Raw genomic sequence first — 24,733 nt, 5'->3', positions numbered from 1 at the left:
GCATTAGTAGTGAAGCAATATTTTAAATACACTAAATTTTGTTCGCTTTAGTCATACCCCCAATAGTGGAGTTGCTGTATTGCTGAGTAATAGAATAAATACAAATTTGCTTAGTAGCTCTATACTTTAATAATATAGACTCTAATGTACAGTTTTACTGATAGTGTGCAGTTTTCATATTTTTCCATATTTTTGCCAGTGTTTTTGTTCAGTTATTTTATTTATCATAGACAGCATAAGTGCTATATTTCTCTGTGGTTTTGGTTTGCATTTCCTGGATTAGCGATATTGAATGTTTTTGGATGTCTTTTTGGCTATTTATATGTCATATTTGAGAAATGCTTTTTGAGATGTTTTATTCACTTCTGACAATTGAGTTGACTGTATTGCATGACAGATTTTTGCTCTGTGTTTGAATAGTTCAAAATTGTTTACTTGCAACAGTAATCAATGACTAATGAAAAACATCTAGAACAAGCATCTATCTATAATACTTAAAACAGATGGAGAAATAAACAACAGAGAAAAATAAATAAATACAATTGAAAAGGCAGAAAGCTATATTACCACAGAATAAATAATAGTTAGATGTGGTACATTTTTGGGAATAGGTATTCTGCTTAGCATTTATCTTCTCTCACTTACATTTGGGTATTCTAAAAGCAGCTTTGGGGGAACAGACATAATTAAAGAAGTCAAGCAGATCGAAAACTAGTGTTCTCCTTTGCCACTTTGAACTTGAGAGGTAAGTGGACTTTTTCTGAAGCAGGACAACTTTTATAGAATTATGTTTTGAAGATTCTTAAAACTCTTCCACCTTCCAAAGCGGGCTTTTACAAAGACATTTGAAGGCTTCATGAAATGATCTGTTTAAATGAATCTGTGAAATTGTCAAAATATTATTAGTTGATATTTGGGCAGATTTAATGTTTACTTGCTTAATGTTAGTAATAGTGTTCTTAAAAAAAACTTGCTGGCAAAAATCTCAGGAGCTATGAGAAAGGAAATTAGGTATATAAATTAGGAAGAAATGAAAATAGAAATATTGCTTTTCTACAGTTTGTTCACTTGCTTTACAAAGGGGTCCAGCTCTAGCTGCTCTTTCCTGATGCTATTACTGGCAGTGAACTCTACGCCTGCACAGACAATGTCACAGTCACCACAGGATTTTTTTCCTGCGCTGAAAAAGCAGAAACCAAATTCTTGGCATTCCATCAAAAGAGATGTGATTTCCTAACTAAAGCAGAATAGATTGTTGGAGCTTTTCCCTCTGCCATGCAGCCTGGTGAATGGTTTGAGTTTTTCCAGAATTACTTGAAATGTGGCTGCTGGGAGGCTGGGCTATGGTTCCAATTTTCCTTTCAACTTTGCATTTAGTTGGATGCTTCCCTCAAGTCTTCCAGTGTAGTTCAGTCATTAGTCAGAGCTGGAGGTTGATTATTTATTTTGACAGTCACAGGCATCTTTGTCAAGTAGTGCACATTGCTGCTCCATTTGACAGGTGTTACTCTTAAAATACTTCGGTCTCTTTTCTTTGTATGAGGCTTCTAACTCTGCTGTCTTGTTTACCTTCCCAAAGAAAGCACAACATGTTTTCTAGTTGACAAAAACTTTGTTTTGTTGCTACTATTCAGTGACATGCTAAAAAGCTCCTTTGTCTCTAAAGTTGGTTTAATTTAACTTCTAATAAAATATTTAATCTGGGAAGTATGCGGAGATAAAATATAAAACAAAAAGGATAATGGACACAATGAAAACAATGGCAGGAAAACACTGCTTTTTCACCTGTAATTAATATTCATGCTAGAGGGGATATCCTGTTGGATCTAGTGTCTTTGCTCAGAATGACATGTAATTTTGCTTGTGTGAGGTTTGTGGAAGAAAAAAATAAAATTGTATAACATATTCCAATCTTTCATAGAAGAAAATGCAGGGAGATATGGTGACACAGGATAGACAGTACAAACCTGTATTAGGAAACCAGTTCTATCTCTCCGGAGAAGATGAGAGCTGCATTTATTTTTAAAAGATAAATAGTCCAACAAACAAAAGATAAGCGGGTGGGAAAGACCTTCTACATGGACACCAATATAGAAAAATGGTGAATTTGATTTTGCTTTTGTTATTTATAATATATAATGTGAACCTTTATATATTACTTCTTTTTTCATGACATGTTTGTTTTAATTTGACAAGCAGATTTACATAGAGTATGAAAGACAGATACAAAAGGGTTCCATCTGTTGGTTCACTCCTCAAATGGCTACAGTGGCCAAAGCTGAGCTGATCCAAAGCTGGAAGCCAAGAGCTTCTTCTGGATCTCCTTGTTAGGTGCAACGTCCCAGTGACTTGGACCATCCATTTCTGCTTTCCAGGCCATAAACAGAGAGGTGGATAAGATGTGGAGCAGCCAAGATGTGAACCAGCCGCCATATAGGATGCTGGTGGCACAGGGTGGAGGAATAGCCTTTTGAGCCATGTCCCTGGTCCCTGAGTTTTACTTTTCTGTATAGTAATGCTAATCACTGTTATCTATTTAATTATCTCTCTGCTTCAATTAAATCCTGCTTTCTCTGGGACAATTCTTGACCACCAAATATAAGTACTTCTGTATCAGTTTCTTGGTAGGTCTATATCTTTAAATTCTGTTTTATGTTTCGTAAGGGAATGTTTCATCTTTCAGGAAAGAAAATCAAATGATTTTTTAGTTACTGTGCTGTTTTCTTTCCTCTTAGCTGCATTGTGCAACACATGATGTTATTGCATTCTGACATAAAATGCAATAAGTTAATAAGATTTGATCCTGTAATCATGAGACTGTTTCAGAATTTGAGTCAGTTTATCATTGATGTTTCAACTCTGCTCTGCGTTGTCATTGGGTCTCATTCAATTGGTAACTGGATGATAGCATCAAAGGTGGCATCACTCAAGCATCATACGCCCTGCCTGATTTGCTAGCTGAGGGCTCTGTCCTCATGGCTTCCCTCTTCAGTTTGACTTCCTTGTCAAAAGCTTTAAAAAATGGCGCTATCAATGCCCTGAAGTAGCATAATATCATCCATCATATTCTATAGGTCAAGCAAATTGCAAAGCCAACTGAGTTTTAAGGAAAGCCTGAATACAATTCCTATTGTAACATGATGAGCAGCCTGTATTACAGGCAGGCAGAAGATCTAAAATTGAATCATTCTTTCCAGAATTTAAAATTCTCCAAAATGTCTGGTTTTATGAAATTAAGAATATAGTTATTCCTTTTCTCTTTTCTTAAACTATATCTCCATTTAAAAATGCATTTATTAGTTACTCTGCCTACATCACAAATCCTGGTTCATATTATAACCAGAATACCTTTTCTTTATCTAGTTACTAGGTATTTGTTTTTATGTGGACTAGTATCACTTCACTAGCAACATCATCACAGTAAAGCATTATTTCTCCCATGTATTTTTCTCTTCTACAAATGATATTTTCTTAGTGTCATGAAAAAATTAAATTTTACATTATTCTTTTTAAAAGATTTATTTATTTTTATTGGAAAGGCAGATACAGAGAGGAGAGAGACAGAGAGGAAGATCTTCCATTCAATGTTTCACTCCCCAAGTTGCTGCAATGGTTGGAGCTGCACAGTTAAGAAGCCAGGAGCCAAAAGTTTCTTCTGGGCCTCTCACGCAGATGGGCTCTGGACCATCCTCTACTGCTTTCCCAGGCCACAAACAGGGAGCTGTATGAGAAGCAGGGTCACTGTGATTGGAGCCGTCACCCATATGGGATCCCGCGAGTGTAAGGCAGACTTTAGCTGTTAGGATACCACACAGGGCCAGGCACACTTTTTTTATGACTGCAGCTTACTAACTTTGATCAGTATCTCCCCAACCCAACTCCTTGATAATAATCCTCCCACTGTGGTTATTCGAGTTTAATGTATTACATTCTAGAACTGAGAGATCATGAAATACCTGCCTTTTTGTTTGTCTGAATTTATCATAGTGTCCTCAAGGTTTATTTTATGAACATTGATTCACTGTCAGGATTTCCTTCATATACTTACACAAATGTAAATTTTATTTATTCATTCATCCACTAATAGCATTAGATTATTTTGATGTTTTTTTAAAGATGTATTTATTTGAAAGGCAGAGTTACACAGAGAAATGGAGGGTGCCAGGGGTCCCTGCCTGAGTCCTCTCCCACACTCCCTGCAACTTTGACAGGAGGTTAAATCTGAAACAGAGTATCAGGATCTAGGACTGACAGGTCATATGGGGTGCTGGAACAAGTAGAGGATTTTCCCATTGCACTGTAATCATTACAAACATAGAGAATTTTTGAAATACAATCATCCATGCATTTGACTAACAAAAAGGAATTTAAAGAAAAAAATATTTTTATTAAAAAGAATTAGTCAACCATTCTTTGTTCTCATTAAACAACTCATGTTGCAGGAAGACTGTATAACTCACTCAAAATGGATTACTTGCTAGTTACGGACTACCTGAAATGTCTTAAGTGACATACAAAATGTTGCATTAATATCCACAGACAGATTAAACTTTTCTACTTGCTCTAATGTAAATGAAACCATGAATAGTGTGCATTGATAAGATTAGATACTGAGGCTTACACCCTACCTGGTGTGACAAGTTAGCATGCCAGAGCTTCATGCATGCAGCGGAAGACAGAAGCAGATGACAGAATATATCTATATCTATATCTATATATAGATATATTACTCAGAGTAATAACTTTCATCAGAGTTTTAACACTTTCTCAAGGCCCATGGAACAATGACAAGTGGAGGTTGCACACATACACATGGAAGTTTGTATTGCAGTTGACAATTACCAAACCTATGGAAACTGAATCTTTTAAAAGGGACAATACCTGTTTATGCCAAAGGTAAACATTATTTTCATAAAAGAAACAAATGTGGCTTTTGCTTTGTAGAGAGATACTTTTGTTCCCAAAGTCTGTTGGTACACAAAAATTAGCATCAGAACAAAACAAAACCCAGTGAGACTTATGATTAAAAGGCTTTTGATTCAGCACTTTGTTGACGTTCAGTGAATTTTCCTGTACATAGTCTGAACTGTTGCTCATATGATCAACACTGACAGAGTTGGCGTAAATAGATTCGGTTTCTGTTATATAGCATTTAATTGAACTTAGTGAGCATCACCAAGTAGTTACAAACATTAACTGTGCAACCATTCAGTGTTTCAGCTTAAAATGTATTGACCTTTCTATTTGAAACAAGTTATTCATCCAGATACAGCAAGATGTTTTTAAAATTTACCAAGAATGGACATTTTAACCAGCAGTAAAGCAATGGCTTAGGAAGCCTCTTTCCACATCAGAGTACCAAGATTTGATTCCTGGTTCAGGGAATGATTTCAACTTCCTGCTAGTGTATATCTTGAGAAACAGCAAACAATGTTCCAAGTAACTTAACACATTTGTGGTAGACAAGTCTTTAGCAGGAGAGTGAATCAGTAAATATTAATTTCTCTCGAGCCCAGTGCCATAGCCTACCAGTTAAATTCCTCACCTTACCAGGATCCCATATGGGCGCCGGTTCTAATCCCTGTGGCCCTGTTTCCCATCCAGCTCCCTGCTTGTGCCCTGGGAAAGCAGTCGAAGATGGCCCAAAGCCTTGGGATCCTGCACCCTTTGGGAGACCTGGAAGAGGCTCCTGACTTCTGGTTTGGATCAGCTCAGTTCTGGCCACTGCAGCCATTTGGGGAGTGAACCATTGGATGGAAGATCTTCCGGTCTTCTCTCTGTATGTCTGACTATCCAATTAAAAAAATTTAAAGAAATAATTTATCTCTTTCTCTGAAATACAAATTTTAAAATAAGTTAAAAATATATATCAGACTCTGGACTATGAAGAGAAAAATCTAGATCTAAAATCACCGAAAATAACTGTGGTTACTAAGTTAAAGCAAAACCAAATGCATCCCAGGTGTGAGGATATACCTTTGAGCAGCTGGAAAAAAATTATCAGAGGCAGGCTTTGTTTCAGTATTTCTAACTTCATGGTTCATACTGTAGGGAAATACTGCTTATACGTTGGCTTAAAAACATGTCGGTCATCTCTGAGAAGCTTCTCCAGAAGGTAGTTTCTTTTGAAAAGTTAGTGTTATTAAAGTGCTGCCTCATGCATTGAGAATGATTCTTTAAAAGCTGGGTGATCCTTTATGATCTCATCAAGGTGAAAATCACTATTCTGAGGGGAAGCAAATACGTTACTGCTTGGCTTCCGCACAAGAAGCCTATTCCCAAGAGTATACATGATAGCCCTAAAAAGAAAGCGTTGCTTAAAATAATTGGAGCCATTGATATCATCACAAGTTGACAATACCCCAGTGTGGCCTTCTGGGCAGCTGGTAGGCCATAGGTTTCCCAATTCAATTTGAGTAATTGAATCTAATCATTGATTTTGAAAGTCATGTCAGAGGGCAGTCAGTCCACTTTGTCCTATTTATTCTCTTACAGCCAGGATGCTTTCATCCACTTCTCGGAATGACTAAGATACAGAAAAGGATTAGGGTCAAACAGATAACTAGATGCATTGACAAGAATTATACTGGATGATGTGGGATGGGAGTCATCACTTGCTCTTTACTGAATAAAAGGAACAACAATCAATTTGCGGCCAATGTTATCTTTTAGGGAAATACAGACACAGAAATCAATTAAACTTAAGTGCTTGTTATGGGTTTAGGAGAGCCACACTTGGGAATTCTATTGAAGAAAGCTCTAGGAGTGATCAGAAAGAAAAAAGAAAAAAATATTGATACATTCCATCTAAAGACACTAAGATATTCCCTTCTTGGTTGTAAGACTTGTTTCTTTTTATATGTTTTTATATAGATTCAAACTGACACATGAGAACGTAACTGGCTTTCATCCAATATTTCCATGTAGATACATGTTGCCTAATGTGTAGCCAGGGAAATGCATGTCTTACATATTTCATGAGTCTTTGTGGTAAAAACAGAATCCTTTCTTCTATGATTTCTGGAGTGGAAATATTTAATACATTATTATACATTTTTCCTTCCTGAGCAGAAGAAACCCTGAACTCCTACATCTTTGTGACTATAACTAAGGACTTAATGGTCCATCTTTCTCCATGATCCTACTCTTATAGTCTTCCTAACATCTAGGAACTATCATTATATTGTTAATGTTAATGAAATCAATTTTCTTATATCTCATCCAAGTAAAATCATGCAGTACTTTCTTTCCGGATCAGCTTGATCTCCAATGTCCCTCATGCTATTGTTCTCATCCTTTGTAAATCTGATAGTTCCCAAAACTGAGTAAAGTGTTACACTGTGTATAAATGCATGTGCATGTGGATATATGTAGTTGTGTACATATGACACTTACTTTCTTATTTCACCAGTTAATGGACACTTACAGTTTGTTTCAGTTTGTTACCTGTTCTGAATTGTGCTGCAGTAAATATGGGAAGGCAAATATTTGTACACAATAGACTGACTTGATTTTCTTTATACATATCCAGTGGTTGTATTAATTGATAATTTTGTAGGTTTATTTTTAAGATTTGGAAGGAACTCTATTCTATATTTTATAATAAATATACTAATTTAAATTCCCACTTAGAATATGCAAGGACTCTCTCCACTCCACACGCTGGGTGATCTATTGTAATGTAGTGACAACCAAGCTGGAGTCAAGTGGATCAGATGTAATACTTTCAAAGTTTGATTTGCATTTTTCTAATTATTGATGTTGAGTAGCTTTTCATATAACTTTTGGCCACTTATGTCTTCCTTTAAGAAATGCATTTTTAGCTGCGCCTTTGTGAATTAGATTATTTGGTTTAATACTGAGTTTTAGGGCCCCTCATGTTTTCTTCCATTCTGTAAATCGTTCACTTGATTTTTTTTATTATTCAGAAACTCTTTAATTTGATTTAATTCCATTTCCATTCTATATGTTTGCTTTTTTATGTATCTTTTATTGATTACAATTTTTGCTTTTGTTTCCTGTACTTTTGTGATCTGATGCAAAAATACTTAAAAGTTACAGTGTTTTAAATCATTTCCCTCATGTTCATTTTTAGTATTTTTTATGTTAAGGTTTATACTTAAATATTCAATCCATATGAATTTATTTTTAACTTTTGAAATGCACATCTAATTTTGTTCTTCTGCATGCCGATGCCCACTCTTTTCAGCACTATTTATTAAGAAACTGTCCTTTTCTGATGCCTGTTTTCAGCACACTTGTCAAAAATTAATTGATCTGTGGGATTACTCCAAGAATCTTCATTCTACTCCAAGTATTTCTGTACTTTTATGTCAATTTCATGCTACTTTAATTAATGTATATTTTAATATATTTTATTGTTTAAGGGGAGAGAGGGACATAAGAGAAGAAAAAGGGGGAAGAGAAAGGGAGGAAGGAAGGAAGATAGGTAGGAAAGTAAAGAGAGAGCTAGAGAAAGACAAACTCATAAATTTCTTCCTGCTTATTAACCCTCTAAATGACAACAGTAATAAGCTTTGAATTGGTGCCAAAATCAAGACACAGGAACTTATTACAGGGCTCTTGCATGGATGTCAGGACCCCAACTCTTCAATAATTAATTGATATGAACATTGGTGGGAAATAGCCATGGGATATTCATTTACGGGGCAGTTGGGGTTGAGTTAGAACATACACAAGCATCCAGTTTTAAGATGCAGGCAACTTGACCATCAGCTTAGCCAATAGATCGAATGCATGTTATTGCAATACATTTTAAACTCAGGTTAAATAATTCCCCATGCTTTGCTGTTTTTGCTCAAGATTATTTTGACTACTCAAAGTCTATTGGTATAATTGTACACACATTTTGGTAATGTTTCATGTAACTCTAGGATTGCTCTTCTTGGTGTTTTGATAGCAACTGCACCAAGTCTGTGAAACACTTTGAGAAATATTGTCGTTTTAATTATGTTAATTTTCTGCAATATTTATTTATTTATATTAGAAATACAGATTTTTACATAGAGAAGGAGAATTAATATCAGAAAGAAATCTCTTACATCTGCTGGTTCAATCCCAAACTGGCCACAATGGCAAGAGCTGAGCCAATCTGAAACCTGGAGCCAGGAGCTTCTTCTATGTCTTCCCCGTGGATGCAGGATCCCAGGGGTTAGCCTGTCCTCTACTGGTTTCCCTGACCAGAAACAGATAGATGGATGGGAAGTTGAGCTGCCAGGACACAAACCATGAACATAGGATGTCTTTCTGATTCTTTGCATCCAACGCACTTTCACATTTTACCTCTCAGATTAAATTTATTGCGAAGACTTTCAAATTTTTTAATTTTTTTAAATTATTTTTTAATAATCTTACTTAGTTGGTTAGGGTACAAAGGGTCAAGGGCTACAGGGTGAAAGAGGGTAATATCATTGTTCCCACACTAATATTATCATTTTTCCCTGTATCTGGGATCAGGGGAGAAACAAAGGGGAAAGCTCCACCCAACCTCCCACCCATCCCAGATCACCAACGGGAGGCGCTCTCCGAGGGTCCTGCTCAAACAGTTTTGATAGTTCATCAGTTCTGGATTGCTGCCAACCTCGCAGTTCCAATCGCAATGAAACCTATTCAGAGTCCACCGGCTGACAGTCTCTTCATGGTTGGGGTTCTAAGATCAGCAGTTCCGTTGGAGGGATCTCCAAAGAAACTTCATCTGAGATGATCCCAGCCTGATTCTTGCGCGAGTTTGCTAGTACACAGTCTAACACCATCCGTCACACCAATCAGCTTATGCACATGCTGGTCGTTGGGATTGCCGGGTTCGTTGTTTCCAGCCCTGTCTTCCTCCTGAACCAACAGGTATTGTAGTCCAGCTCAATCCTGCCCACTTCATACTCGGTCCTCATGCAAACCGGTTGGAGCTGCAGCCTAGTTGCGGCGACTCCCCCAAACCCCCACCAGTTCTGCGCCCTACCTTGGTTCCCATGCTTGCCAGTATGCACCCGCAGGCTTGTCCAGTCTGTCCCACATCCCATTTAGCTCTGGCACATGTCAATGGGCATTGAAGCCCAGCTCAACCCAACCAACCTACTATCCAGCCCACACACCTACTAGCAGGTGCCCTTCTGTCCAGACACCCCTGCCCCTGTCCTGGTGTTTGTGCTGTCCAGTGAGAGTGGTAACCCCGAGGGAGGTGCCCACTATTTCCCTTCTAGGCCACACTCACTCCCAGATTATGCACTCTCCAGGTAGTTCTGGCATTTGATTTGACAGAATTAGCTCCAAGTGCCAGCCTCTGCCAGCTAGTGCTGCGGCTAGCCCAACCAACCCTCACCCCTTCTAGTTTTTGCTTTCACCAGTCGGAACAGTCAGCCCACCATGGCCCTTCCCTTATCTAGCTCACATGAGGCCCACAGATGTTATAGCCCACTTCCATTGGAAAGCATGAGTCGGGATGGGGGCAAATCAGAGTAGGCAGGGCTATAACATCTGTGGACTTTCAAATTTTTGTAGCCAGTATGATGTCCTCTTCAGGTTATTTACTATGAGTACGCAAGCTTGCTACCCAGGTTTGGATATTGACTTACTCTACAGCTTTGCTGAACTGATTAGATTCAAATTATATCTGATAGAGTTTTCATGTTTTCCCATTTAGAACATCATGTCATCTGCAGCAGCTATTTCAATTCATCCTTTCCAATTTTCATTCCCATTATTTCTTTTTTTTAACCTAGTTGCTCGAGCTGAAACATTTAATGCCACAATGAATAAAAACATTACATGAGAAAATGAGTGTTTTATTCCAAATGTTTTATATTTTATTTTATTATTTTGGAGATTGTTTTGATGATCCAGTATATGATTTTTGCTGGATGCAGTCTGTATGCCATTGAGAAATATATATACCCAGCGTCTGACGGGTGGAATATTCTGTAGATGTGTGTTAGGTCCAGTTGATATATAATCTAACTTGAATTTGCTTTTTTGTACATTTTTTGTCTAAATAACATGTTCATTGTTGTGAATGGCATCTTACAGTTCCCTATTAGTATTGCAATTCAGGGTATTTCTTTCTTTCAGCTTGGTGATACTTGATTTATGTCATTCTGTGCTAATATTGTGTTTACATAGATCTGTGAAGAATGTTTTGTGTACTCATTATTCAAATCTTTCAGTTTTTGCCTATACACGTCTTTAGAGGCGAAGTGATATTTTTTTCTAAGAAATGTGTCCTTAAAAATGTTCAGAATCTTTATTCTTTTCATTGAAGATTTTAATTCATTCACATGTTGGATGATTGTTGACAAGTAAAGTGTTAATATTGCCGTCCAAACACTTACTTTCTATTTTTTTTTTGGAAGTTCCTTTCTTCATTTCTCATTCCACTATACCTTTCTTGTTGGGAAGTGATTTCTGAAATAGTATAATTTGATTCCTTGCTTATAATGTTTAATACATCTATCATAATTTTTACTTTGTTGTTTCCACAATTCTTATTGCAAACATATTTTGGCTGTAATAAGACTCTGCAAATGATGGGAGCTTGACATTATAAAGTAACTTTGATTACAAAAACAGGAACAATATACAACTAAATAAATGTATATGCCTTCTTTCCCCATGTTTTCTTGAATGGTTTATTTCATTTTATTTGAAAAGGAGAGTTACGGAGAGACAGAGGGAGAGAGACATATACATCTATCACTAGTTCACTTCACAAATGGCTGCAAGGATCATGACTGCTGGACCAGGCTAAAGCCGGAATCAGGATTTTCTCTTGGGTCTTCCAAACTGGTGCGCTGGCCAAAGTTTTGGCTGTCCTCTGCTGCTTTCCTAGGGAAATTTGCAGGATGTTGATCAGAAGTGGAGCAGCTGGGAGCAGAGCTGGTGGCCAAAAGGGATGCCAACAATAAAGATAGCTACATTAAATTGCTGGCCTCTCTTCTCCACAGTTTTAATACTTGATGTTAAATTTTATGTATTTATAGAATGATTGTGTCTTCCCATGGTAATTATTGTTTACATACTCTCAAGATGTCTGTGAACTTTCTTGATTCCCTGCTTCTTTAAAAAAAGAAAAAAACAATTGTTCTCCAACTGTGCATTTTCAAATAAGCTGTCTCTGAGCTCACTAATTCTTTCTTCTGTTCAAACTTTTCTGTAACTGACATCTCCAATTCTGTTTTATTTCACTTAGGTCAGTTTTTATTTGACGTGATTCTGTTATCTTTATTTTAATTGTTTCTGTCTATTGATTCCATTAGAGTAATTTGTTGCTTCTCTTTCTTCCCCTGAAATTCACTGAGTTTCCTTAAAACAACTTTAGAATTTTTTCACCCATTTTTATGATGTTTAACCATGCATGACTGATTCCTGGTGATTGTCTTTTATTCATTAGCTGAAGTCATTGTTCCCTGGGAGTTTCTGACATCTGTTGGTCTGTAATATCACCTGTACATTGAAGAATCAATTTTTTCCCCACTCTTGGTAATCTGGCTCTAATAATGACTGTTCTTCCAGAAATTCAATATATTTTCAGTCTGTGAACTCTTCATTCACTTCAGCACTAGGTGGTGCCCTTAGTTGAAATTTGCTGCAGGACTTTGGACAGCATACCGTTACTACCACGAGGTTGTCCCAATATCAGACTTGTCATAATTCCATAGTTGTTGTGCCATATAGAATGAATGGAGAAAGCCTTGAAAAGTCTATATTCCCAGGGAAGTTGTAAATCCTTACTCTTGCAGCTGTCAACACAGCAATACTCCATTCTACCCAAAGCCTGTGATCTGACCAGATCAGTGAAGTTTAAAGGTAGAATCAAAGCCTGCACCATCTTTCTGTTGCTATTGCTGAGATGGATTTGCTTTAAGACTACTACAACTCACCATAGCTAGTTGAAATACAAGCCCAATTCACTGAAGCCATGATATTCCTCCTTGAGCCAGGGTAGAGGTTCAACCCATGAGCACTGGTGTGAAGGCAGGTAGACTGTGTCAGCCAATGGACATTGGAAGTGTTTTCTCATCCATGGACCAGTGATATCAACAGAATTCCAGAATACCCAAATGCCTCATTTTACCAGAGTGATACTGAATTCAAAGACATTATCTTGCCTTGAGTTCTATCTGCTCAAGGAAATGAAGGTGCCACCTTGATGTTTTCATGCTGTCACTAAACTGGATAGCATCTGATTATTCTGGCTTCCACCCTATGTATAACCTCATGATTCCACATGAAACACACATGGGCATAGTTGTGAGGTATGCCTTGGTAAATCAGTTCATAAGGGGGGGTGATCTATAATTTAGAGACATGTTAAAGGATCTCCCAGTATGCACTGGCCTAGGGTACAAAGAGATCTTTGGATTTAGTCAGATCTGGGTTTCATAGCAGTGGTCTGGGCTCTGATATTTGAGAAGTCTTGTGTTTCTTTTCCTTCATTAATTCCCAATGACTGAAACCTTGCTCTATTATATGCTGACGTGTCATGTAGAATAATGGAAATATTGGATTAAATCCATGATGGAGACGATCCAAAACTTTTTTTTTCTGGAATCACACACTGTTTACAAAATTTTAATATATGTTTTTCTTTTATTATTATTATTTTGGGTGATGTTTACATAATTGATCAGGGTGAAAGGATCCAGGGTTAAAGAAAAGTGGGTGTGATCATTGTTTCTGAAATTTCTATCTCTTCTTCCCATTTTTTTGGGGAAAAGAGTAATGGGGAGAAGCCATACCTAGCCTTCCAACCACCCTAGTACACAGGGATGGAGAACACACCACCCAATATCAACCCAGGGTCCAAATGTGGTGCATGTGCTGAGGATTCTGCCTAAGTGGTGGCGATATTTTTGAAATGCTGTTGATCTTGTCGATTTGTATTGAGGAAACACTTCCAATGTCCATTTGCTGACACAGTCGACCTTGGAGTCCCCATTAGCCCAGGTATTTGCTGCTACTGTTTGCCTGGGATAGTTGTCCAATTTGTTCTGTTCTCCTTTCTCTGCTGTGGTCCTAGATGTCCTCTGTAGAGCCCATTGTGCTGCCATATCCTCTATGTACACCAGTGCCTGCCATCCACAATTTTGTCATTTACACTGAGGAGGCCCAGTTCTAACAAGCAGACCAAAGGACCCAGTCCAAACCCCCCACCCTTATGGCTCATGGACCCAGCATCTACCATGCAGAAAGGCCCAAGAATGTGGGCTAGGTGACCCAGACTCCACAGGACCACCACTCTCCAGGACTCACTGACCCATCACCCATCATGTAGTTGGGCCCAAGGACCTGGAACAGTAAGAATGCGTCCCACCTTACCCCCCAACCCCAGATCTCATGGACCCAGGTGTGACCAATGAAATAGATCAGGTGACCCAGGCTCTGCCAGAACCACCCCCCACCCCTGGGGTTATGAATGTAGCATTGACCATGCAGGTGGGCCACAGGGCCTGTGCCAGATTACCCAGGCTGCAACAAACACTCTTGGGGTTCATGGATCTGACCCCCACCCCAAGACTGGCATGGCACATCCCTGCTCAGCATCCACCAGCATATTGTGCAGCCTGACTTAATCATGTCTGCCCCCAGTCCAAGCTCCCATGGGTGGGTACTACAGCAGTATGAACTGGTTGGTGCTGTGGCCCAAACGGGCCTGTCCCACACCTGATCCTGGTTCACAGATCTGCCAGTGGCTGTAATGAACTGGCCCAACCTGGCATACCCTCGTACCTGACCCACATTTATGCTGGTAGGTACTGTAATTGGCTTAGTTTGGGCTGCCTCTTGCCTTGGTTCTTGTACTCACCTGCAGGGACTGCATCCTGAAAAAGGCATTCTTCAAGATGCTCCAGCATGTCTCCTCCCAGTGGCAGATCTTGCATACCCTGGTGGGTCATTGGCCCAGGTTGATTCTATTCACTTGTCCTGGCTGGAACAGTGGTCTTACCTAACCAGCCCTTTCCCAGTCTGGTTCTTACTGTTAGGTATGCAGCCCAGCCACACATGGCCCATGCCCAAACACAGCTCTCACGTGGCTCAGTGTGAGCTAAGACTTATCCCAGCCTGTTCTACATTCACGCTGGCTCTCTGGAGTACCAGTGGGTACTGGAGTCTAGCCCATTCTGTTACACCCCATACCCAGTCCACACCTATACTGGGGAGGAATGCATCAGTGTCCAGCCAAGCCCAGCCCACTGCCCCCATTCTGCCTCTTATGCTCACCAATGGGAATGCCAACCCAGGCAGAGCATCCTCTTAGCACCCCAGCCAGTGTTAGGAAGAGATGCATTCCCCAGAGCCCTCTAACCTGTTTCTGAGAGTCAAGTGAGAACCAGTGACTGCTGTCACCCTGGTTGCCCTAATGGACCTTAGTTTCCAGGAGGCAGTACGGGCATCTCTGTGGCATACCACTTTAATTTTCACCCTTGCTGGCCCTTTGATTATCTTATTACTTCTGTTCACCCTTTGTCCCTACATTTTAAATAAACTTGTTCAGTTTATTTAACAGCGCTTTAGGACCATGACCCTATTGGCTGAAGTGATTGAAGACTTAGCCACCGATCACTGCTTGCCCGATGCCTGGGTTCATGTTACCCTTCAATAAATCGTCAAAATGGCCTAGCACCCCAAAAGCCCTTTAAGCCTATCTCATTGGCTTGACTGGCTAGCCAATGATGGGTAAGACCCTCAGAAGAGGGCAACCTAAGCCAGGCATGGTCACTCAGGGTCCTGTGATGGCTGGATAGTCAATGATGGGTAAGATCCTCAGAGGAGGGCAACCTGACAGTCACAGGCGCTATGGATCCCTGTCCCATTTAACAAAGAAAGGGGGAGATGTGGGGCTCAGGGGCAAAGAGGTCACTAAGTCAATAAGATGGCGACTAACAGTTCAGGTCACTGGCGGGCAAGATGAAGGCCAAGGACAGAGCCCTGGGCGTGAACCAGGGCAGGAGTCTCGTAGCTCCAAGGAAATACTGATTGACCAGGGCTCACCTACCCATGGCCTATGGGAGGTGGCTTCCGCAGCCATTGCCCTAGTAATTGGCTCCTAGTTTCTCCCCTCTTGGAATTCTTGAAATTCCCGGCCTGAGGCTATCCCTTACTCTATATAAGAAATTGAATTTCCCCAATGAATCAGAACTGCTTAGACAGAACTCCTGTCCATCTGTTTGCCTCTCGCGGGCCGGGAGGCTGGGTGGCAGGCAGCAGGCTCATCCCCTCCAGCAACGGGGTACTAAAGGAATCTGTGGGGAAGACCCCACAAACCAGAACTGTTTCCAGCCACAGATCTTGTGTGTGCCAAATGAGATTGCTGTTACACCTGGGTAAGCCCTCATACTCCCCCCAAAATTCTACCCCTAGACCTGATTCAGTCATCTGCTGGTCAATATCATCGTCCACCCTCACATTACCTGCTCCCTGATCCAACTTTCACTGGTGGATTCCATGGTCTAACCCTGGAAGTACAGTATCATTGTCCATAGAAGTCCCCCAGAAGTCATTCCTCACCTGGACTTGAACCCTTAGGTCCCTGCTTGCCCTCCAGTTGTGCCATCTTTTAGACTCCCAGGACTCTATAAACCCAAGTGTCCAGTGTACCACCAGGTGGTCTGAGGGATTCACCCGACACCATTGGCACACAGCCTCCCCCGCCCTCCCTGCCCCCCAGCCAGAGCTCCTTTGGCTGCATGGCTGCAGTGAGTGTAGCTAAAATCTCAAGCCTCTAGTCCAGACTGGCCTGAATTCTGCTGTCCACATGCATGCATCCAACAGAGCTAAAATCCTGAGTCTCTAGCCCAAAAATTCTTGTATATTGTTGAAGCCTGAAGGTAGAAGCTTTACAGTTTCCTGAGGCACTGATCTTTATTTTGATGAGCCTGGGACAGGATTTTAAGTCTGAGTTCTGTCCTTAATTCCAGGTCTTACTGTCAAGCAGGATGTATAGCATCTTCCTCCCTGCTGGGCATTCTTGCAGCTGGTAGAGGGGTGACAGATTCGAATCTCCTTTGTACTTTCTTTCCTGTAACTTATTGCTAAGCTAAGTCCTGACACTGTTTTCTCACCTGACTTTTAGTTCTTGTTAATATGACTTAGAACATAAATAGCCTTCGAAATGACATATACAAAGATATGATCACACAGGCATTTTACTCAACTGCCTTGCATCCTTCTCGTGCTCTCCTCAGTCAATGTGTTTATACTCTTTCCTTACCACCATAAAATATCTATGACCCTGGGGTGAATACTTGGCCTGGAAACTAAGATGTCTGTATCCTTTATTGGAATGTCTGGGTTCTATACCCACATGCAGTACATGACTCCTGCTTCCTGCTAATTCAGATATTGGAGGCAGTGGTGATAACCCAAATGCTGGTATCCTGCTACCAATATAGCAGACCTGGAGTAAATGTCCACCTCCTAGATTTGGTTGTAGCCCAGTGCTGGTCACTGTGGGCACTTGGCATTATGAGCTAGCAGATGGAGTATCCATCTCTCCAACTCTCTTTCTTTGCTTCTACCTGTGTAGATATGTTTCCAAATCTTTCCTTCTCGAGTAATTAATAACATTTATAAGATATATATTTTGTTGAAGTATCTCAAATTTATTCTCTTTAGTCATACCAAACTCATACTCCAACACTTTTTGCTAAAGAAGGATCGGTGTGAAAGTGACAAAACCAAATTAACAAAACTTGGAGAGAGCTGCCGTTGTCACTTTCTGATCAACATGGATCACTTTGGGGAACCTGACAAGACATGCAGTCAACCAGATAAGTCAGAATGCACCCAACAACGTAAGCAGGGGAGACAAATACAAGCTTGGGAGCCCATTGAGAAGAGGCTCCAGGAAGAGGAAATGAAGGACCCTTGCCCCAGTGTGCCTGCTTCCCCCAGTATGTTCTTGGAGGTGTTTTCATACTTTCCTTGATAAAGGGCAAACATCTGTGCTCTCTAGTCAGGTAACGAAGGTCAGACAGTACTCCCTATCTATTCTCCATTTCAGTAGTGCTTGACCAAAGTGCCTTGTTAGGTTTCCTTGAACTCCCTGCTTACAGACATGACCTAAGTCTGAACTGTGTTTAAATATTGCTTTGCTAACTGTATAAAAACTGGAATCTTGCAAATAAACTTTTTCAGTCACCCATGAGAGCACCGTCCCCCCATTTCTGTTCAGTCACCTCCCCCCCAGAACCCACAAGATAAACTTGCTTCAGTTTATGATTTAACCATTCCAAAACTCCAGTAGAATTCAGTAATACAAGCAAGAATTACACTTAATCTTTTCTTCTTCCTTTTGACTAGATTTCGTGGTGAATACAAATGAAGCCATTCTGAAGTCACTGTTGAGGGAAAGAAACAAATGCACACAGTAGTAATCAGGAAGAAATCTAAACTTTAAAAATATGTTTTAATGATTTCTAGTGTTTTCATTCTGAATAACAGAGGGAAAGTGACTTGAAGCAATGATCTGCTTTCAGAGAAAGTTGCAGCCAGTAGTCAAAGTGCTTTACTAAGATATGTAAATGAAGTGCTATAGAAGTTAGGAACGGCAGAACATCCATTGAACAACCTTATTATTAGTACATTTTTGCAAATATTTTATAAAAGATGCATCAGCGACACTTAGTAAACAATTAAGAGAGATGAACACATAGCTTTGACATTTCAAGAGCCAAATAAGGAGGCATGTGGCAGAAAACTTGGTAGACTACAATACAGAAATCTGAAAAGTGTCAATAGTGCTGTAGCATCTCTGATTCCCCCAAAACAAGGGTCATAATCTGGTCTAGTCAATCTGCTGTGTGTAAGTGAGTGAAATATCCAATATAATGAGGCTGACTTTACCAAAAGACAAGTAAATTAACTTGTTATAAGATTCAGATGCCTGCTATTCAGTAGGGTAATGAGCATAATAAGTTTAGGTCTCTTTACTTTGTCCTCATTGAGAATTACGAATGCTTTGCCATGTTTGATATGAGGGTATATCTTGGGAGCAATTATGACAATCTGGACAGTGCAGCCTCATTATCCCTCCAGATACCAGATGTTCATATCAGAAAGTAGCTTTTTTTCTCACAGGAGTCTCTACAATTGACCCAGATGTTTCCATAATGTTGGATTTTTTCCCAACAGTTTTTGATTAATAAAAAAAGACATCACAACTGTCTGTGGTTTATCTAGTGGTAGAATAAGTCGTTAACATCACTGGTAACAAACAGTTCAGAAAGCACTAAACATGAAACAAAATCCATCAAAGAAAACTACTACTCTACAAAACCGAGAAGCCATGTCCATTTGCAGTTCTGGTATTTTGGTTAGCTGAAACATGTAGCTGGCTAGCACTGTTATTTCCATTGAGATGAATGATCTCATTGTATCTGGCCCAGAATTTAAGGCAACCCCTATCAACTGAAGACAATAAAAGAGATTGATACATTTAACTTTGTTTCATGTGGCAGAGTGGGGGACAAAGTTTTTTTTTTTTCCACAAAGAGATATCTGCCATTTTATTTGAAGCAAAGTCAAAAACTCCACTGGGTGCAAACCAATAAGATTCTTGAATATACTGTTTTCACTTAACCAATGGGGTTTATGGATCCTTTTTTCTTCAGACATAATTGGTCATTGAACCAAGTTAAGTCAGCCTGAAATTGGGTCATTAAGCTGGGATTTCACAAAACCTTCATGTGTCAGGTGGTCAGTTATGAGTAGTGAACAATAGAAATCAGATAATTATTTTAAAAAATTTAACTAGAACCTATGTCACAAAGACAATGAATCCAAAACTACAAGGTTCTCCTCTAGGCTTAGGGTAACTCTTTTTTTATATAGTCAGCAATCCATATTGCAAGGTGGGCTAAGTTATAAAGTTATCTGTTACCATTTTTTATTGTAAAGAATTATATGCTCCAGTATATTGTCTCCCAAGGGATCTAGTAAAAATGCTAATGGTCTAGCTGATTTCTGAAAAAAAGTGTTCATGAGTTTCCTTTTAAGTGTTCTCAGTGTATCTATATTCTTCACAAAATGGTATTACATAGTGCCACCAAACCCCAGGAGAAATCCTAGCACTATTTAATATGAAGTATAAATAATACTATGCTCATCAGATAAGGTTCTTCCATTTCTCCTGTTACAAGAGAACTGGTTAAACTCAGAACAGAGTTTGGTAATTGTCCTCTTTTCCGACATCTCTATGCCTGGCTTGAAACCTTATTTCCAATTATTTTAATGAAAAGCAATAAAACAAAGAGCCCTTTAATATTGAGTTGATCCACATTCTCTGGAAAACCAAAATGTTTGACATGTCATGCTGTCTGTCTTGCATAGATCTTTTCGTGGAAAAAACATTTAATATATTATGAAAGCCTACATAGTTCTAGCAAAAGTAGTAACAGAGCACCAGTATTTATCTTGGCTCCTCAAACATGAATTCCTTAATGACAGTGAGAAGTAGTGCTTTTGACATCTCTATACATAGTGGGTTATACTTCAGAAGAGGAATCCTGTGTCGGGAAAACAAAGTTTTTATAGCATGTCCCTTTCAAAAAATAGAAATATTTTTATCACAATAGATAGAAATAAGAAAAAAATGGAATGAACAGAAAACTACCCATCATTGGACGGGAAAACTGTCGCTATTAATTACAGTAGTGATATTCTTGAAATAATCATGCAGGGTACAGGTAATCATTGTTTCTGCCATTCAGTGAAGAAATGTAACACTTTCAAGGAAAACTGTTTCCTAATGGGGCTGGTGAGGTGGCTCAGCAGGCTAGTCCTTTGTGCTGTGGCATCAGTATCCCATATGATCATAGATTCATGTTCCAGCTGCTCCATTTTAAAATCAGCTCGCTGTTTATGCTCTGGGATTGTATTGGAGGATCTCCAGGACACTCAGGACTCTGCAGCCAGGTGGGAGACCTGGAAGAGGCTTCTGACTTCAAATCAACTCAGCTCTGCTGTGGCGGCCATTTGGGAGGTGAACCAGCAGACATAAAATCTTCTCTCTCTCTCTCTCTCTCGCTGTATGTAATAGCTGTCTTTCTAATAAAGAAATAAATACATTTTAAAGAGGAAATTATTTTCTTAACCACACAATCTGATAAAAATACATTAAAACCATGGGTTAGCATTGTGGCATAGTAGGTAAAACTGCTTCCTGTAATGTCAGTATCACATATGGGTGCCAGTTCATGTACTGGCTGGTTCATTTAATATACAGCTCCCTAATAGTGGTCTGAGGAAAAGAGCACAAGATAGTCCAAGTGTTTGGGCCTATGCTACCCATGTGTGAAATGAATGACACTCCTGGTTTAAGCCTGACCCAGCCTTGACATTTGGGGCCATCTGGGAAGTGACATGCAGGGTGTCTCAATCTCTCTCTCTCTCTCTCACTGACACACACACACACACACACACACACACACACGTTTTCAAATAACTAAATCAAATTTTAAAAAAATATTAAAACCATCTCTCTGCTTCTCCGCAGTTTTCTATCTCTGTCTCTCCTACACATATGTGCGCACATACAAAGGGGTACGTTGAAGTGTTTATGATGTGTTTTACAGCTGTAAAACAACTCCCATAAATTTTACAATATAATATGAAGATGCTCCTTCGATGTTATTTTTAGCATTTTTTTACTAGTTGATGCAAAGAAAAACTATTTTTCCCAGAAATTATTCCTAGAAAAAGTAATACATTTGAGTCATATCAAAAAAATAGAAGAGAATGATGCTAGAGATCAAAGGAAAAATGAATATGTGAAAATACTGAGAGTCATGGATTTAGGAATCTTATTTGTAGCTAACCAGATACCTGCCAAAGAAACAAGAGGAATGAGAAAGTTTGGAGATGTTGAAAAAAAGAAGATAACTTGAGTTGAATTGTAAACAAACAAACAAAAAATCCAGTTTGTTAAGGTTTTGAGGAGAGGTAAGGAAAAATTAGCTCTGCGTTGCTAAGCAAGATAACACTCTTTTGAGTGTTTGGGATCCTGGAATTCCAGAGTCAACATTTAGCATGTCTATCAAAGAATGAATTGTAGTTGTTGTGATAGGAATGATAAATAAGGATATTAATTGAAATTTATTCAATGTCAAAAACTGGTAATATCTCAGACATGATGTTAATCAGAAATAAATATGGAATAAAAAAATATTTTTTCCTGGAATGGGGCTGAAAGTTTTCAGGCAGTTATTTTACAGGACACAAAGATCTGCTCCAGTAGGAGGTAACGGATAACCTTCCCTCCCCTAGCTTCTCTTTGAAGATATATGCAGTACACATTAGGAAATACCTGCTTTTATACTATTTTTATTGTTCTATGAATATTCATAGCATCATCCCACAGAGAAAGATGGCGCCAAAGGAGAGACAGAATTCCAACAGCAATGAACTTATAGATTAATGGAATATGCAGAGGGAAAGGAAAAATGTTATATACTGACTTGAAATTTTTATTTGAGAGTGATTCTAGTGATTGTCTAAAGCCAGATTGATTAGCGGAGAGGCAAAATATATCCTACTGGATGGCAGAGATGCGTGCTCGAAATTCCAAAACGCTATCTTGAAAGACTTCTTTATTACATAGATATGATGAGAATATAAGCATTACTATCTGTAATTATGCTTTGCAGTCAGGTTCTGTTTTGCTTTTAAAAAATGCATGCACATAATGTGGAAGAAATGTTGGTTAAGGCCAGTTTAATTATTGTCTCAAGAACAAACATCTATATATCCAGTTCACACAGAGTCTGTACATATTTTGGTCAATATCTTTTTGATATTCCTGTCAAAGCCTGTTTGAAACAGAATAAAAAAAGGCCAAACACAGAAGCTAATTGATAAAGATTTAGTGTTTGCTAAAATGCATTTTTTCACAAGCATGGCCTCAATAAGGGAATTTGTTTCACCTAGGCTTAACTTTCACAGAAGCCATCTATCACCATTGCTTGAAACCATCCTGCTTGTGGAGTCTCTCTTGGAATACAGTCTAAGCCAGTTTGTGTCTGTATTAGAGAAGCTAAATATCTCTTGCGGTTAGGTCTGTGAAAAGACATCCCTTGCCTTGTCATGTGCCTAACAAAATAGACTTCCTAGATTTGAATTGCAACTTTAGAATGAGTAGTTTTTGTAAATGTGAGTAGAAAGCAGTTCAAGTGAAGTGAATATAAGTAGATTATATTTGCAACATCTTCAGAAAAAGTATTTGTGGAAGTCAAATAAATGACAAAATAATTAACACTCAGTTTTTTCTGCATATCAGGCATGAGATAAACATTTGAATGAAATTCTTATTTAATTTTCATCACAATTCTTTGAGAAAGTTAATATACTGTATATAGAATATTTACATGAGGAATTACAGGTTTAGATGATAGCATAAAGTTTCTGAACTCATAAACCCATTTACAACAAGTTTTTTTTTTAATCCTGGATCCTAAATTAGAGATTTATGCAAAACTTTGTTGGCAATTGCATTCTAGGATTATGGAAAAAATGTACTAAAACTGATCACACAAAGAAGATGAGGAAGAATGTTCAGGTAATTCAATTTCTTAAGAAAATATTAATGGAAATCATTTCCTATTATATTCTCTCACATTAGAAAGTCATCATTATATAGAGACCTTAGCTAGAAAGTGCAGCCCAATTCTGGGAATTTACCCTTCAAATACAATCAAGTGCTTTCAAGTGAAGAGTAGTATAATGAATGGTTCCGAGTGAAATCGTGTTCAGAGTCTGATGTATGGCTAATTATTATAATCACAATAGTAACATCAATATCTCGACTTTATTGCTTTGTATTTCAACAATAACTTGCTTTCAAATTGTAATTTTGACAGTTAAATAGAGACGTTAAAATTTTCATTGTTAGTAATTGAATCTAGGTTCAGAAATGTCTCTGGATGCAGAACAATCATTAGTCATTAAAGAATTCAATACATGTTGATCAGAAATTGTACTTTTTTAATCTTGAAAATAACTTCCTCAATAAAGCAATTAAATGATCTATATGATAAAATCGAAGTTGAAAATTGTTATTTGACAATGTTTAAAAAGTCTCAATTATTTTCTTATAAAAATAAAATGGACTGATTTAAATTTTAATGAAATAAATCACGACTTTATTGGTTGAAACAATAGACTTGTTATAAATTGGACAAATTTTAATTGTGTATGAATTGCAATCTGGTGCTATATCGAGTGTTAAGAACATAATCATAAACAGATGAAACTTTATTCTTCACAGAGAGCTTAGCATTTAGAAGACAAAAGCCATTAGAATTATTACACAATAAGAAATTGCATGTGGTCTGAAGCAAAAATTTGAGAGGTTATGAGACAAAGAACAGAGGTGGGGGAAACAAGTTTTCAAAGAAAATCAAGGCTTTATTCTTGAACCTGAATACAATACAATTTCATTATATATCTTCAATCAGAGACCATTGTAATAAAAAGAGTTACGTACTTATGTTTCTTGCCATCATAAGTAGAGTGGAATGTAGAAGCAATAGTGAGCAATCCATTGGAGTGTCCAAGTAGAGAGCGTCGGTAGACATAAAGGAACGTGTAATTCTAAGTGATATTGTTTCCAGTACACACGAAGATAGTGAAAACAAATAAATTGTAAATTGAGAACATGAAGTTCATGCAAAAGGCATAGGGAAGTATACTGAACTGGGTATGGATTTTTGTGGTAAGGGAACATGAT

Source organism: Ochotona princeps, chromosome 1 (assembly GCF_030435755.1).
Source record: "Ochotona princeps isolate mOchPri1 chromosome 1, mOchPri1.hap1, whole genome shotgun sequence".
Classification (NCBI taxonomy): domain Eukaryota; kingdom Metazoa; phylum Chordata; class Mammalia; order Lagomorpha; family Ochotonidae; genus Ochotona; species Ochotona princeps.
This window is presented reverse-complemented; position numbering follows the sequence as displayed.